The sequence below is a fragment of the Suricata suricatta genome, chromosome 10 (genome assembly GCF_006229205.1).
Source record: "Suricata suricatta isolate VVHF042 chromosome 10, meerkat_22Aug2017_6uvM2_HiC, whole genome shotgun sequence".
Lineage (NCBI taxonomy): Eukaryota > Metazoa > Chordata > Mammalia > Carnivora > Herpestidae > Suricata > Suricata suricatta.
Genome location: NC_043709.1, coordinates 112712351 through 112717839, shown reverse-complemented (window position 1 = coordinate 112717839; position 5489 = coordinate 112712351).

Sequence of the window (5489 nt, the reverse complement as noted above, 5' to 3'; positions counted from 1 at the left end):
GAGAGAGAGAGAGAGAGAGAGAGAGAGAGAGAGAGAGAGAGAGAGAGAGAGAGAGAATCCTAAGCAGGCTGCATATTGCCAGTGCAGAGCTTGACGTTGGGCTCAATCTCACAAAATCAAGAGATCATTACCTGAACTGAAACAAACAGTCATATGCTTAACCTACTGAGGCACTCAGATGCTCCAGAAAAAGCTTTAATATATTTTAGTACATTAAAATCTGTTGGTCAAAGACACCAATGAAGTAAAAAAAAAGCCACAAATTAAAAGATGATACTTGAAACACATATTATTGACAAAGGGTGAGTCACTATAATCCTATAAATTAAAAGAATCCTACAAATCAAAGAATTCTTCTAAATTAATGAGTAGGAAGAAAATGGCAAATAACATAAGAAGGCTCTTGAAAAGGAAATATATTTAGCCAAAACTCACTGGTAATAAAAAAGATGCAAATCAAAATCACAGTAAGGCATTCTTTTTCTTCACATAAAATTATCAAAAATCAAGAAGTTTGATCATACCAGAGTTACTGAAGCCATGGAAAGTAATTTGGCATGTATTTTAGCATTGCCAAGTAAAGCTTAAGATGTGTATACCTTTAATCTAATAATCAAATTCTGAAGAAAATAAACAGATGATAGATGATGATGACCATAATAATAGATGATAAATAGATGTTATAGATGATGACAGATAGATGATAGCTAGCTAACTAGGTGATGATGATAGATAGATAGATAGATAGATAGATAGATAGATAGATAGATGGTAGACAGAGAGATAGAGAGATAGAGAGATAATAGATAGATGATAGAAAATATTTCATAAGAAACCCTTCTACATAAGTATGAAAACATGGAAATTACAAAATTGTCAAACAAAAATGCTTTTTATAAAATAAAAGATTTGAACATAATTCAATATTTATTGATAAATTACACACACACACACATACACACACACACACACGCACACACACACGACTGGAATATTCCAGAGCACTTAAAGTTATTCAACCACTGCTATGTTCATCAACATGAATTAATTTTAAGGCAAATCATTAGTGACAATACACATGCCAGAATAAAATGTATTTTGTTATTCCTTTTCTAAAAAGGTCAAACATATGCAAAGCTAAATAACATAGCATTGTTTTTTGGGACAGGATGTATGAAGTTTGGAAGTTGTCACTTCATCCTAACAAGTGAAAATTGAACAAACTGAAAAATCAACAACTCTTCTTAGGTCTGTAAGAGAAGTGAGGTTATAGGACAAAGTGCTGCTTTTAAAATTGGAGACCAACAGGCAAATAGAGAGAATCAAAACCTACCAGAGTATAAACATTGGAGCTGAAATCTCTGTAGACCAGGCCACAGTAGGAAAATCTGAATAATACTTGATAAATTGTTCGAAGATTAGTATGGACAACTTGGAGAGTTAAAAACTCCTGAGGAAACCATTTAGCCATGAAGGGGCCTCACATTTTTCTGAATGTTAACTCCAAGAGCCTGAAATGGTTCTCACGGTGAATATCAAAGAAAAATTCCCTCATGGTTCTGATTAGGAAAGTAAGAGCTTGAGTGACTGGTGGTTTAAAAGAGCATGTTTTGAGGGGAAAAAAAAATACTCAACTTCAGTCCGCTCTAGGCATCTTGTCTCAAAAAAGGGATAAAGAGCAAAAAACCCAGAATCATGTATGAGATTCATAATCCACAGGTGTAGCCTCATCAAAAGAATGTGATCTATTCACAGAACATTACCATCACATTACTAAAAGCCCATTTGCCTTAATTCCTTTACTTAGTATATCATGTCCAACTATCAAGAAAAAAATTAGCATATACTCTAAAAGGAAACACAAAACCCAGTTTGAAGAGACAAAAGAGCATTAGAATGAGACTCTGATATGGAAGGGATATTGGAATTATCAGACTGGAAATTTAAATTAATCATGATTAATATGCTAAGTGCCTTAATGGATAAAGTAGACAGCAAGCATGAACATATGGGCAATGTAAACAAAGAAATAGAAATCTTAAGAAAGAAACAAAAAGAAATGTAATAGATCAATGCCTTTGATGAGATTATTAGTGGAGTGAACATGTTTGAGGAAAAGAATCTCAGTGTGAGATTGTCTCAATAGAAACCTTCAAAAATGAAAAGCAAAGAGAAAGAAAAATGGAAGAAAATAGCCAAGAACTATGGGGTAAACACAAAGGGCATAAAATATATGTAGTGGGAGTACAAAAATATTAAAAGAAAGCAACAGAAGAATTATTTTAAACAATAAGGAAACAGGGGCAACTGGGTGGCTCAGTTGATTAAGCATCCAACTTTGTTTGGCTCAGGTCATTTTCTTGTGGTTCATGAGTTTAAGCCCTGCATTGGCTCTTTTCTGATAACTCTGAGACTGGAACCTGCTTTGGATTCTTTGTCTCTCTCTCTGTCCGCTTCTCCCCCACTCACACTCTATGTCTCTCTTTTTCTCAAAAATAAATAAACATTAAAATTTTTTTTAAAAACTATAAGGACACAAAATTTTCCCCAAGTTAATATCAGGCACCAAACCATAGATCTAGGAAACTCAGAGAACACCAGAAAGGACAAATGTAAAACAACAACAAATCTCTACACCTAGGCATATTATTTTCAAACTAAAGAAAATCAAAGATAAAGAAAATATCCTAAAAGAAGCCAGAGTATAAAAACAACTTACCTATAGAGAATCAACAATAACAATTACAAGTCTTCCTAAGAAACCATGCAAGTAAAAAGAGAGCTAAATGATCTATTCAAAGTGCTGTGAGAAAAAAAACACCAACCAGAAGTCTGCACTCAATGGGATTATTTTTCTAAATTAGAGGAGAAATAAAGAATTTCTCTAGACAAACAAAAATTGGGGGAATTTATAACCAATAGACTTGTCTAGCAAGAAATATTAAAATTGATTCTCTAAAGATAAGGAAAGTGAGCATCGTTTCATGTGTCTGTTGGCCATCTAAATGTCCTCTTTGGAGAAGTGTCTGTTCATGTTTTCTGATCATTTCTTCACTAGATTATTCATTTTTCGGGTGTGGAGTTTGGTGAGTTCCTTGTAGATTTTGCATACTAGGCCTTTATCTAATATGTCATTTGCAACTCTCTTTTCCCATTCCGTCGGTTGCCTATTAGTTTTCTTGATTGTTTCCTTTGCAGTGCAGAAGCTTTTTATCTTGATGAGGTCCCAAGAGTTCAGTTTTGCTTTCATTTCCCTTGTCTTTGGGGATGTGTCGAGTAGGAAATTGCTGCGGTGGAGGTCTAGGAGGTTTTTTTCCTACTTTCTCCTCGAGGGTTTTGATGGTTTCCTGTCTCGCATTCAGGTCCTTCAGCCATTTTGAGTTTATTTTTGTGTATGGTGTAAGAAAGTGGTCTGGTTGCATTCTTCTGCATGTTGCTGTCCAGTTCTCCCATCACCACCTGCTAAAGAGGCTATCTTTTTTCCATCGTATACTCTTTCCTGCTTTGTCAAAGATTAATTGGCCATACATTTGTGGGCCCAGTTCTGAATTCTCTATTCTATTCCATTGGTCTATGTGTCTGTTTTTGTGCCAATACCGTACTACCTTGATGATGAGAGCTTTATAGTAGAGGCTAAAGTCTGTGATTGTGATGCCTCCATTTTGGTTTTCTTCTTCAATATTACTTTGGCTCAGTGTCACTCATTATCAGGGAAATACAAATCAAAACCACACTGAGATACCACCTCAAGCCAGTCAGAATGGCTAAAATGAACAAATCAAGAGACTATAGATGCTGGCGAGGATGTGGAGAAATGGGCACCCTCCTACACTGTTGGTGGGAATGAAAACTGGTGTAGCTGCTCTGGAAAATAGTGTGGAGGTTCCTCAAAAAACTATCCATAGAACTCCCCTATGACCCAGCAATAGCACTGCTAGGGATTTACCCAAGGGATACAGAAGTGCTGATGCATAGGAGGACTTGTGCCCCAATGTTCATAGCGGCACTTTCTACAATAACCAAATCATGGAAAGAGCCTAAATGTCCATCACCTGATGAATGGATCAAGAAGATGTGGTATATATATACACAATGGAGTACTACATGGCAATGAGAAAGAATGAAATATGGCCATTCATAGCAAAGTGGATGGACCTCGAGGGTGTCATGCTAAGCGAAATAAGTCAGGTGGAGAAAGACAGATACCATTATGTTTGTACTCATAGGTCTCACAGGAGAAACCTAACAGAGGACCATAGGGAGGGGAAGGGGAGAAAGAGAGTTGGGGTGAGAGAGGGATGCAAAACATGAGAGAATATTGAATACTGAAAATAAACCGAGAGCTGGAGGGGGATGGGTGGGGGAAAGGTGGGTGGTGGTAATGGTGGAGGGCACTTGTGGGGAAGACCACTGGGTGTTATATGGAAACCAATTTGACAATAAACTATTTAAAAAAGGAAAAAGGAAAAAGAAAAAAGAAAGATAAGGAAAGTGATATAGGTCAGAAACTCAGATGGACATGAAGAAAAGAATAAAAAAATGAAAGCAAAATAAAATGTTCTCATTTTTGATTGACCTAACAGATAAGAGTTTGTTCAAAATAATAATAGCTACAATATCTTTGGTTATGTATGATTACGTGTATATACTTGCTTGTGTATTCTTATGTATAAGTGAAATAAATAATTCAATGATACAAGAAATTGGAAGGTGGAATTAGGATTAATTTGTAATTATAAAGTACTTGCATTACCTGTGCAATGGTATAGTGTTATTTAAAAGGTCTTGGATTAGTTGTAAATGCTTATTTCAATCTTTAGTGTGCCCAATAAAAAAGCTAAAAGAAAACCCATAACCTATACCCATCAAAGAGGAGATGTTAGAATCCCATAAAAGTCTCAATTAAAATCACAAAAGGGGGAAAAAGACAAAATAACAATAGGAACAAAGAACAAGGGCAACAAATAGAAAACAGTAACAAATACAACAGATTGTTAATCCAACTACTTCAATAATCACTTTGAATATCAATGGTCTCAATGCACCAATTAAAAGACAAAGATTAAAAGAATAGATCAAAAAAGAAGAACCAATTTTATGGTATTTACAAGAAATCCACTTTAAGTGTTTAGAGCCATATAAATTAAAAGTAAATGGATGGTTATTCTGGAAACTATAGAACACTTATGGAAGAAATTGAAGAAAACACAAAGAAATAAAAAGAAACATTTCATGTTTGTGGATTGGAAGAACAAATTTTGGTGAGGATGTAGAGAAAGGGAAATACTCTTGTACTCTTGATGGGAATGCAAACTGGTGCAGTCACTCTGGAAAACAGTATGGAGGTTCCTCAAAAAGCTAAAAATAGAACTACCCTATAATCCAGCAATTGCACTACTAGATATTTATCCAAAGGATACAAAAGTATTGCTTTGAAGGGGCACAATGTTTATAGCAGCACTATATATATATATATATATATATATATA